The sequence below is a fragment of the Trichomycterus rosablanca genome, chromosome 3 (genome assembly GCF_030014385.1).
Source record: "Trichomycterus rosablanca isolate fTriRos1 chromosome 3, fTriRos1.hap1, whole genome shotgun sequence".
Lineage (NCBI taxonomy): Eukaryota > Metazoa > Chordata > Actinopteri > Siluriformes > Trichomycteridae > Trichomycterus > Trichomycterus rosablanca.
The window spans coordinates 23,198,456-23,211,578 of NC_085990.1; the positions used below are offsets into that span (position 1 = coordinate 23,198,456).

Below are 13,123 nucleotides of genomic sequence, written 5' to 3' on the forward strand. Positions count from 1 at the left end.
ACACCTCTAAGACGACCACTGCTTTATTGAAGAGGCTGAGGGTAAAGGTGATGGACTGGCCAAGCATGTCGCCAGACCTAAACCCAATAGAACATCTTTGGGGCATCCTCAAGCGGAAGGTGGAGGAGCGCAAAGTCTCGAATATCCGCCAGCTCCGTGATGTCGTCATGGAGGAGTGGAAAAGCATTCCAGTGGCAACCTGTGAAGCTCTGGTAAACTCCATGCCCAGGAGAGTTAAGGCAGTTCTGGGAAATAATGGTGGCCACACAAAATATTGACACTTCAGGAACTTTCACTAAGGGGTGTACTCACTTTTGTTGCCGGTGGTTTAGACATTAATGGCTGTATATTGAGTTATTTTGAGGGAAGAATAAATTTACACTGTTATATAAGCTGCACACAGACTACTTTTCATTGTGTCAAAGTGTCATTTTGTCAGTGTTGTCCCATGAAAAGATATACTTAAATATCTGCAGAAATGTGAGGGGTGTACTCACTTTTGTGATACACTGTATATATATATATATATATATATATATATAATATACAGGGTAAGCCAAAAGTCTCAGGACACTCTTTTATTTTCAGAAACAAAAGGGAAAATGACATATCTGAATACCCCAGCAATTAATGGGTGAGGGGTCCGCCACCATGGCCACCATCTTGAAAGCTGCCATACTGGATCAAGGGCAAGTTTTTCCAATGGGAAGGTGGTCATGTAGCATATCAAAGAAGACCAGAATTTTCTTAGAGATTTGCAATATCTCTTGTGGTTCAAAAGTTATCAACACAGAAAGTTGCAACAACAACCGGGAACGCTCCCTGTGATGCACAGCTATTTGATGTGTTCAATGTGTTGTCCCTGGTGCTGAACACAGAGCTGAAGGCGCTGGATCCAATCGTTATGAACCCGCATGAGAATCTCTGGAGAAATGCTGTCACAGGCCTCCACGATGCGGTGCTGAAGGTGGTGTTTGTTGCAGATTTTCTCAGCATACACAAGTTGTTTGAGATGACCCCAGAGATAAAAGTCGAGTCGTGTGAGGTCGGGTGATCTGGGCGGCCATTCCACAGGACCACGACGGCCAATCCAATGACCAGGGAATTGAATATCCAGCCACTGACGAACACCTGTTCCGTAGTGTGGTGGAGCCCCATCCTGTTGGAAATAACAGGGGAAACTGCCATCTTCGGTCAGAATGAATGGGAACACTGTTTCCTGTAGCATTGTCAGGTAGGCATTTAGGGTCTGGTAGATAAAAATGGGTCCGATTACATGGGTGCCACATATTCCACACCACACCATAACTTTCACATCACCTACGACTTTGATGTCTGCCATCCAGTGAGGGTTTTCGTCACTCCAGTACCTCACGTTCTGGTGGTTGATCTTACCACTGACATAAAAATTGGCCTCGTCACTGAACAGAATGCCCTGTGCGAATGCGGGATCCCATTGATGTTGGTCTAACGCCCAGGTGCAGAACTCGACACGTCTATCAGGGTCATCCTCTGATAGTTTCTGCTGCAGTTGGATCTTGAAGGGGTGCCACTTACTGGTATGAAGAATCCGTACAAGGGATGACTGGCTGACACCACATTCTGCTGCGAGACATCACGTGCTGCGTTGTGGACTTTTCGCAAAGGCTGCAAAAACCATTGTTGAGGTTTCTTCGTCAGTAGCGGTCTTCGGACGACCACTACGTGGCTTGTTGTCCACAGTCCTGGTTTCTCGGAATTTGGCTATGAGGGGTGCAACAGTGCTGTGTGAAATTGGTGGTCTTCCTGGGTGTCGGTTGTTGAAGTCTGCAGCTATTATACGGCAGCTGCGTTCCCCAGACATCAGAATTACCTCAATCCTCTCTTCTTTCATCAATTTCATCTTCAGTTTCCTGTAACGAACAACAAAAGTTTTGAACTTTCTGTGTTGATGTCAATTTCTAAGAAAATTCTGGTCTTCTTTGATATGCTACATGACCACCTTCCCATTGGAAAAACTTGCCCTTGATCCAATATGGCAGCTTTCAAGATGGCGGCCATGTTCCGGACATAGCCTAAAGGATAGGCCCCCTCACCCATTACTTGCTGGGGTATTCAGATATGTCATTTTCCCTTTTGTTTCTGAAATATGAGTGTCCTGCGACTTTTGACTCACCCTATATATAATATATAAAAATATATATACAGTATATATATACTGTATATACAGTATATATATATATATATATATATATATATATATACCTGTATATACTGTATATATATATATATATATATACAGTGTATCACAAAAGTGAGTACACCCCTCACATTTCTGCAAATATTTTATTATATCTTTTCATGGGACAACACTATAGAAATAAAATTTGGATATAACTTAGAGTAGTCAGTGTACAACTTGTATAGCAGTGTAGATTTACTGTCTTCTGAAAATAACTCAACACACAGCCATTAATGTCTAAATGGCTGGCAACATAAGTGAGTACACCCCACAGTGAACATGTCCAAATTGTGCCCAAAGTGTCAATATTTTGTGTGACCACCATTATTATCCAGCACTGCCTTAACCCTCCTGGGCATGGAATTCACCAGAGCTGCACAGGTTGCTACTGGAATCCTCTTCCACTCCTCCATGATGACATCACGGAGCTGGTGGATGTTAGACACCTTGAACTCCTCCACCTTCCACTTGAGGATGCGCCACAGGTGCTCAATTGGGTTTAGTCCATCACCTTTACCTTCAGCTTCCTTAGCAAGGCAGTTGTCATCTTGGAGGTTGTGTTTGGGGTCGTTATCCTGTTGGAAAACTGCCATGAGGCCCAGTTTTCGAAGGGAGGGGATCATGCTCTGTTTCAGAATGTCACAGTACATGTTGGAATTCATGTTTCCCTCAATTAACCGCAGCTCCCCAGTGCCAGCAACACTCATGCAGCCCAAGACCATGATGCTACCACCACCATGCTTGACTGTAGGCAAGATACAGTTGTCTTGGTACTTCTCACCAGGGCGCCGCCACACATGCTGGACACCATCTGAGCCAAACAAGTTTATCTTGGTCTCGTCAGACCACAGGGCATTCCAGTAATCCATGTTCTTGGACTGCTTGTCTTCAGCAAACTGTTTGCGGGCTTTCTTGTGCGTCAGCTTCCTTCTGGGATGACGACCATGCAGACCGAGTTGATGCAGTGTGCGGCGTATGGTCTGAGCACTGACAGGCTGACCTCCCACGTCTTCAACCTCTGCAGCAATGCTGGCAGCACTCATGTGTCTATTTTTTAAAGCCAACCTCTGGATATGACGCCGAACACGTGGACTCAACTTCTTTGGTCGACCCTGGCGAAGCCTGTTCCGAGTGGAACCTGTCCTGGAAAACCGCTGTATGACCTTGGCCACCATGCTGTAGCTCAGTTTCAGGGTGTTAGCAATCTTCTTATAGCCCAGGCCATCTTTGTGGAGAGCAACAATTCTATTTCTCACATCCTCAGAGAGTTTTTTGCCATGAGGTGCCATGTTGAATATCCAGTGGCCAGTATGAGAGAATTGTACCCAAAACACCAAATTTAACAGCCCTGCTCCCCATTTACACCTGGGACCTTGACACATGACACCAGGGAGGGACAACGACACATTTGGGCACAATTTGGACATGTTCACTGTGGGGTGTACTCACTTATGTTGCCAGCTATTTAGACATTAATGGCTGTGTGTTGAGTTATTTTCAGAAGACCGTAAATCTACACTGCTATACAAGCTGTACACTGACTACTCTAAGTTATATCCAAGTTTCATGTCTATAGTGTTGTCCCATGAAAAGATATAATGAAATATTTGCAGAAATGTGAGAGGTGTACTCACTTTTGTGATACACTGTATATATATATATATATATATATACAGTATCTCACATCTCACATCACAGATGATATCTCTCTCACATGACTGTAGGCAAGAGACAGTGTTCTTGGTACTCCTCACCAGGGCGCCGCCACACATGCTGGAAACCATCTGAGCCAAACAAGTTTATCTTGGTCTCGTCAGACCACAGGGCATTCCAGTAATCCATGTTCTTGGACTGCTTGTCTTCAGCAAATTGTTTGCGGTCTTTCTTGTGGGTCAGCTTCCTTCTGGGATGACGACCATGCAGACCGAATTGATGCAGTGTGCGGCGTATGGTCTGAGCACTGACAGGCTGACCTCCCACTTCTTTAACCTCTGCAGCAATACTGGCAGCACTCATGTGTCTATTTTTTAAAGCCAACCTCTGGATATGACGCTGAACACGTGGACTCAACTTCTTTGGTTGACCCTGGCGAAGCCTGTTCCGAGTGGAACCTGTCCTGGAAAACCGCTGTATGACCTTGGCCACCGTGCTGTAGCTCAGTTTCAGGGTGTTAGCAATCTTCTAATAACCTAGGCCATCTTTGTGGAGAGCAACAATTCTATTTCTCACATCCTTAGAGAGTTCTTTGCCATGAGGTGCCATGTTGAATATCCAGTGGCCAGTATGAGAGAACTGTACCCAAAACACCAAATTTAATAGCCCTGCTCCAAATTCACACCTGGGACCTTGACATATGACACCAGGGAGGGACAACGACACATTTGGGCACAATTTGGACATGTTCACTGTGGGGTATACTCACTTATGTTGCCAGCCATTTAGACATTAATGGCTGTGTGTTGAGTTATTTTCAGAAGACAGTAAATCTACACTGCTATACAAGCTGTACACTGACTACTCTAAGTTATATCCACGTTTCATTTCTATAGTGTTGTCCCATGAAAAGATATAATGAAATATTTGCAAAAATGAAATATATTATATATATATATATATATATATATATATATATATATATATATATATATATATATATATAATATATATATATATATATATATATACAGTGTATCACAAAAGTGAGTACACCCCTCACATTTCTGCAGATATTTAAGTATATCTTTTCATGGGACAACACTGACAAAATGACACTTTGACACAATGAAAAGTAGTCTGTGTGCAGCTTATATAACAGTGTAAATTTATTCTTCCCTCAAAATAACTCAATATACAGCCATTAATGTCTAAACCACCGGCAACAAAAGTGAGTACACCCCTTAGTGAAAGTTCCTGAAGTGTCAATATTTTGTGTGGCCACCATTATTTCCCAGAACTGCCTTAACTCTCCTGGGCATGGAGTTTACCAGAGCTTCACAGGTTGCCACTGGAATGCTTTTCCACTCCTCCATGACGACATCACGGAGCTGGCGGATATTCGAGACTTTGCGCTCCTCCACCTTCCGCTTGAGGATGCCCCAAAGATGTTCTATTGGGTTTAGGTCTGGAGACATGCTTGGCCAGTCCATCACCTTTACCCTCAGCCTCTTCAATAAAGCAGTGGTCGTCTTAGAGGTGTGTTTGGGGTCATTATCATGCTGGAACACTGCCCTGCGACCCAGTTTCCGGAGGGAGGGGATCATGCTCTGCTTCAGTATTTCACAGTACATATTGGAGTTCATGTGTCCCTCAATGAAATGTAACTCCCCAACACCTGCTGCACTCATGCAGCCCCAGACCATGGCATTCCCACCACCATGCTTGACTGTAGGCATGACACACTTATCTTTGTACTCCTCACCTGATTGCCGCCACACATGCTTGAGACCATCTGAACCAAACAAATTAATCTTGGTCTCATCAGATTATAGGACATGGTTCCAGTAATCCATGTCCTTTGTTGACATGTCTTCAGCAAACTGTTTGCGGGCTTTCTTGTGTAGAGACTTCAGAAGAGGCTTCCTTCTGGGGTGACAGCCATGCAGACCAATTTGATGTAGTGTGCGGCGTATGGTCTGAGCACTGACAGGCTGACCCCCCACCTTTTCAATCTCTGCAGCAATTCTGACAGCACTCCTGCGCCTATCTTTCAAAGACAGCAGTTGGATGTGACGCTGAGCACGTGCACTCAGCTTCTTTGGACGACCAACGCGAGGTCTGTTCTGAGTGGACCCTGCTCTTTTAAAATGCTGGATGATCTTGGCCACTGTGCTGCAGCTCAGTTTCAGGGTGTTGGCAATCTTCTTGTAGCCTTGGCCATCTTCATGTAGCACAACAATTCGTCTTTTAAGATCCTCAGAGAGTTCTTTGCCATGAGGTGCCATGTTGGAACTTTCAGTGACCAGTACGAGAGAGTGTGAGAGCTGTACTACTAAATTGAACACGCCTGCTCCCTATGCACACCTGAGACCTAGTAACACTAACGAGTCACATGACATTTTGGAGGGAAAATGACAAGCAGTGCTCAATTTGGACATTTAGGGGTGTAGTCTCTTAGGGGTGTACTCACTTTTGTTGCCGGTGGTTTAGACATTAATGGCTGTATATTGAGTTATTTTGAGGGAAGAATAAATTTACACTGTTATATAAGCTGCACACAGACTACTTTTCATTGTGTCAAAGTGTCATTTTGTCAGTGTTGTCCCATGAAAAGATATACTTAAATATCTGCAGAAATGTGAGGGGTGTACTCACTTTTGTGATACACTGTACACATACATGCATTTTAAGCTACAACACATTCTAAAAAAAGTTGGAACAGGGCAATTTAGTCCTCGTAATGAGGTTAAAAAACAACTAAATAATGACATGATTTCAAATAGGTGATGTGAACAGCTGATTATAATCATGAATTGGCACAAATCATGTTGAGATGGAAGGAAGAAAAAAGCTTGTTAAGTTGGTTTACAGGCTTAAAAGAACAATCTTATATTTTTCTAAATGACCGCTTCAGTACTAACAGCATTTACTTTTACTTCTACTTTTAATACTTAAGTACATTTAATATCAAATTACTTTTAATACTTAAGTACATTAAACATCAGATACTTTTAGACTTTTACTCAAGTAATATTTTAAAAGGTGACTTTTACTTCTATCTAAGTAAATTTCTGGTAAGATACTTGTACTTTTACTCAAGTATGGCCTTCCGGTACTTTATACACCACTGCCTAATACATGAATATGGGACCATTCATGAAAGAGGATAGGGCACAGAAGAACTATGCCAAATTTGATGTCAGTTGGACAATCTTTGTTTGCGTAACATTATATTGCATTTTATAGCGTCACCTAGCACAGCAGTTACACCATATTTTTGCCATAGCCAACAAACCTCCTGTGATATGTGCCTCTGAAGTTTGGTGACAACCAGTGCCATTCTTTCTGAGTATATGTGTGCTTTATGCATCATTCGCTCCACCCATGTTTTGACTGGCTTCTGGAATGACACTGTATAGAAATTTATTATAGAAACATTTTTTATTGCCACCATCAGGCCAATCTGAGCTTGATCGTCTGAGTACCGGGAGGGACTACTACCTGTTGACGAAGTCTTATGTCCATATGACTTATGGTTTGGTCTGTGCATTTCGTTTCATCAAAGAAAGTTTGCATTATCTTATTGAAAAAATACATGGATGGCAAATATATTGTCTTCAATACTTTGTTTAATGGTATTATGCACTGTACAGTATAAAATATGAAAATACATTTCCATCTTTTTTGAGGAACATTGTTTTTAAACTACAGTACATCATTTTAATAATTTTTGTAATAATTTGTCAACAAACTCCTTATCCTCTGCGCCATCTGCTCCTTAAAGCCTTTTGTGAATACTTCTTTTGTTCCAAATAATGATAAAAATTACTTACAATTATTTACCTGTTTGTTTCATTATGTAGTTTTTTTAGCATGTTACTAGCCCTGAACTGCTTCTGTCTCAACTTTTTTGGAACGTGTTGCAGGAGTTGGATGTGTATTAACAAATTAAATGAAGTTGACCAGACAAAACATGAGATGTTTTTTTTTTTATTTGCATTTTTCATACTTTCCCAGTTTTTCTAATTTGGGGTTTTATTATCTCTGCACTGTCTGCCAGTTTAATCCTACATATATTTACAAATAATTTTACTAACCTATAAAGCGTTACATGGCCTGGCTGTTTGATTGAACGTTTTTGAGCACTATAACTAGAGCCCTACTAAATTTATGGGAAAATATGCTTAATTTCACGGACCTCCTTTTTTTAAACAAAAAGAGCCACATTTCACGGAAGTCATTAAACAACACTTATAAATTGAATGATAGAATAAATGGACGCTACAATACACAGCACAGCCTACCTTAACGGATATGTAAATACTCGTTCGTGTTTTGACCCCAACCCCAATTTGTGTATTATTATGAGCGAACTTTTATTGCCTGTCAGTGTATTTAAATAACGTTTTTACCTGTTTTTATCAAGGCTGCTACTAATTTTGTCAACTGCAGCAAACTGTACCAAATCGTATGTAGAAACATTGAACACGTTTACTGTAGGTTGTTCGCGCTTGCTTGTTTAAAAACACACCAATCGCCTGGCGCGCGTGTTTTCTCGTCACTGGCAAGTACACGCACTAAGAATGACTGAATGAGGGTGGGGTGGCTGAAACCAGGCAGCATCTGAGCAGTCCGTTTCGGAGTTGAGTTTACGGGTGAGTCGAGTTTGGATCAAAGTGTAGCTTATATTTCTGGTGCAATTTACACGGTGATATTACTAACTACAGCTACCTTGTACATACGGGCTGTTTAAAAAATATTTTTTAGAACTTGAAATGAAGAAATCTAACATGCTGACAGGGCTAGCGAAGCACTTTAGAGTCAATCGTGAAATGGCTACTTAGATAGCTTTCAAATGCAGCGGGTTTTTTTTTACTTTGTGTGACTGTACTGCCAATAAAAGCATGGCGTCACTTTGTAATGTTTATTCATTTCACTGGCGGTATAATTGTCTGGTTGAAATGTTAATGAACCTGTTTTGTTTAGCTGTAGTCAGTTAAACGCTTTGGCGGGGTAGCCTGCTAGCCGGTTAGCTTTCTTTACCAATCGGCTTTGTACAATTTGTGTGTGCATGATGAGTTTTAGTAAGATTAAATTGATATGTGCGTTCAATAAACGCACCTGGGTTATACACACACATACATTCATAAATACATTTGTAGTTAACTTTATTATTTTAGAGTAGCTGGATATTTTGTTTATACAAACATGTCACAGTTATTCAACCCCTACATAATATTGCTGATCTTAAAACCTCCAACCATCCAAGGGACCACATAAGAAACTGGGTCTGTTGTGGAGGGCCAGACAAATAGGGTGAACTTAATTCTGCTCAATATTGTATTTGTGTGTATTGTAATTGTATCTCTTTATAAAAAAAAACTGTACAGTTCTGATGAGCTGTTACTGGTATGAATGAATGTTACAACCAGGCAATGAAAATGAGAAGCAGGCAAAGTAAAAACATCAACATAATTTTTACTATTTAATCACAAACAGGTGTGAACAAAATGTGCAGGTTTTTAAATTCACTATACATGAGGTCCTATTGCTATTTTGTTTCGAGTCTAATTACCTCATTTGTTGTTTTCAGTCCTTTGTTATTGCTGGATATTTCTTTTTGGATATCACAAATCTGATCTGGACTGCTCCAGTTCTGGATGTGTAAAAAGTACCTTGTTGTTTTTGAAGTTTAGCTACCGAAGCTTAAGATGTGACACTCTGCATCGTTCAAGTTCTTGTATTTCCCTGTGTGTTTAGTACCGTAACAGCAATTTAAACCCTAGATTTAAATTAAAATTTTTCAACATCTAACTACAGTAAATAAATACTTAAAGGTTCATGTCTTGTTAAAACTCTACCGTCTCTGTCAATCGCACTCAGTTCTGTTCGCCAACACCATTTCGCCATTTACGGCATTTAGCAGACGCTTTTATCCAAAGCGACTTACAGTACTGTGACAGTATAGTATCTAAGCAATTGAAGGTTAAGGGCCTTGTTTAAGGGCCCAATTGTGGCAACCTGTCAGTGATGGTGCTTGAACTGGTGACCTTTTGATTAGTAGACCAGTACCTTAACCACTAGGCTACAACTGCCCTACGGTGAAGCTGGATACACTTGTGCACACGTAAATTGAAAGTTATGTAAATTTAAAGAAATAGCGGTCCCTTCAGAATAAAAACAATTCTGTTGTATTGCATGTGTGGTGTACATTTATTTATGTCTGATTTTTAATTTACAACTGAACTCATACGGGGTTGGGGAAGCCAAAGGACCGGATGTGGCCCGCGGGCTGTACAATGCCCAGGTATGGTTTAAACCAGGGGTCCTCAAACTTTTTAACTTAAAAAAAAAAGTTTTACTGTTCGGATTACTGTTCTTCAGTGTTTCAGTGACCGCAGATGAAATAGTAAACACACCCCAAAAAAAGCTATTTACTATGTATACTGGATGTATTGTCTGCTGTGTATAACTGTAGTATAATTTTACTTCATAATGATAATGCAGACATTTTATTTATTTTAATCATTTCCATTATCCCAACTCATACAGTGTTTCCCCAAAAATCAGTGTGAACTGTGAGTCTGCTTTTGCCTGACGAGACGGTAAGCATCAGGTTCCATATTTGTTACTGCCAGTCATAATAGGTAATAAGTGTTGATGAGTGAGTCTGAATCTAGTTGGAGATTTAAGGTGTTTAAACTTCGATAAAGTCTGCTCACAGGTACAGTGGTACCTCGGTATACGTCCTTAATCCGTTCCAGATCCTTGGATTCATACCAAACAGGACGTATACCAAACGAATTCTTCCCATAAGAAATAAAGGGAAAATGATTAATCCGTTCCCATGAAAAAAAATCCTATTGTTATTGGCATATTATACGTTGATGGGGTTGTATAAAATAATGTATAAAACGGATAGTTCTGGTCCTAAAATCTGATTGGCTGAGCCGCGTTCGAAGCCGCTGTAAAATCACCGATATAAGCGCACCTATGACCACCTCACACAACATTCCATATTAATACGCCACTGAAAAGAAAAAGTACAAACTTGGTTGAACACTATTTTAAGTCATGTACTATACATGGAAATGTCCAGATTAATATAAACAGTAATCCTGATCATTAAGCGGGTGTTTCATCCAAGAAATAGTGTAATAGTTTGCGAATGTTATGTTCGCCCTCATGTTGCCTAGCAATACGGCACACCGTTAACGCTCGTGGCTTTGTCTCGCGAGAGGTAAACAAGAGTAGCGCGCGGTGTCGTGACTCATTTTGACCCGTACAAGTTCTAGCACGCGAGTCGTATTCCAAACAAAGGTAGTATACCAAGTAAAATTGTTCGCGTCCAAACAGGACAATAATTCCTGAATCTGCATGTAGTTAAGAGCATTAGTTTTAATGAAATCAACACAGGACACAACGATTTTCATAATGAAATTCCATTTAACTGCTTTGCAACACAGTGCAGTGGCTGCGGTCAGTCATCTCTCTATTGATACGCACAATCACTCCTCTCGCCAAACCCACCATGCTTGGAGCGCCACCCATTGGATCGCTGCCGTATAATCTACGGAGACTCCAGGTGGCCTATTTTTGTTTTTTCAGTTATTTTTTTCCGCTATAATACTGTGAGTTTAAAGATGAACAGGGATGTATTGCTACTGTGGTTAAAGGGGCCGGTCAGATGAAAGCATTGGGCCATATACGGCCCGCGGGCCGTAGTTTGATGACCCCTGGTTTAAACTAAGGTCCTGTCACAAAACTGAGGGAGATTATTTCATTGCACTAAATGGACATTAGGTATAAATGCCCCAATTTGTAAAAGACCCTAAACATTTGTAAAGACACCATTTGTTCAGAATTTCAAATCTTCTGTAGAGGCAGCAAATCTGCCTGGCTATGGAAGAAAGCTCAAAATTGCATCCATAAGCTTTAACAAATCAAAACTATGAAAAAAAAAAAAACACCCCAGTGTTTTCTCAAAGGACTTACAGGATGAATTGATGAAGGCTGTGACAAATGTGTTAGTGGAGACCTTAAGAAGATCGCTTAACTACCATAGACGTTGTGGCCAAGCTCCTCAAATCCAAGAAACCTAGGTTGACTGGAATATGTCAAAAGGAATTTTGCAGTTCTGTGGAGTGACAAAATTGGAACTGTTTGGGTATATGGATCTGTGGTTTTGTCTGGTGCGATATATGGCCAGAAGAATACTATCTTCATGGTCATAAAGGTGGTTCAGTAATGATGGTGATATGTTTTCTGCTGCAGAAAAAGGTGGTCTTGACTATATGACTAGCATCATGTATTCACAGAAATGCCAAGACATTTTGAGGAGGAATGCTATGCTTTTTGAGGTGAAATTAAACCTTGACGGTAAATAGATTTTTCAGCAAGACAGTGATCCCAAGCACACCTCCAAGTCAACCAAACCTTGGTAAAGGAATATCCTGAAGTGGTCTTCTCGGCGTCCAGACTTAAATTCCATATCAGCAGTTGCTGATATGAAAGCCAGTTAATTTTAACAAACTGGAAGCTTTTGCAAAGTAGACGAATATTCCATAGGATAGGTGTCAGAAGCATGTTAGCATTATGAAATCAAAGGTAAATATTCCACCAAGCACTGAGGCTGGGGATAGAATAATCATTCAAATAGACTAGAAAACTAGATGTTTGAAGTTATGGGCACAGGCACAAAGGTCCCTTTTAGGGCTGGGTATCGCCACTAATTTCCTGGATCGATTCGATTCCGATTCATAATTAAAAATTATAAAAAATATTTGTGTATTTTGTTTACATAAATAATTAATCTAAAACAGAAAACAGTAACATTCATTTTTTATTATTATTTTATATGTCTGACACGCTACAACATTGTAAATGTAATGTAAACATACACCTGGCTGTTGAACAGCTTATGCCAAGTTTACACTACACGACACTCTGATTAACACCTGGTCGCTGTAATGTTCACACTACACGACTGATCGGCGATGGGGGGTTTTACACTACACCATCTATCACCAGGGGGAATCACAGGCGAGCTTCTCTGGTCTCCAAAACTACGTTTTGTCATGAAAACACACGTGAGAAGTGATGAAAGGTTTAATGATACCACGTCCAAACATGCACATCAACAAGTAGCGAGAGATCAAAGTTTGTGCGCTGATTAAATAAATGAATCTGAGTGGATTTGGCAACACGAGCAGCATGGCTTGTTCTATAGTGAGTTGGAGGTTAATA

The 13,123-nt window shown here is 40.6% G+C and overlaps 1 protein-coding gene across 3 annotated transcripts in view; it reads left to right on the forward strand.

Annotated features, from left to right (window-relative positions):
• mapre2 (microtubule-associated protein, RP/EB family, member 2) overlaps positions 1–13,123 on the forward strand; it is a 65,232-nt gene that overhangs the window by 9,142 nt on the left and 42,967 nt on the right. The window contains exon 1 of one of the 3 annotated variants that reach the window (XM_062991085.1): positions 8,464–8,532. The exons of the other annotated variants lie outside the window; for them this stretch is intronic. The gene's annotated coding sequence lies outside the window, so the exon portion shown is untranslated. Of the gene's footprint in view, positions 1–8,463; positions 8,533–13,123 lie in introns of those variants that run through there. 3 annotated transcript variants of the gene reach the window in all.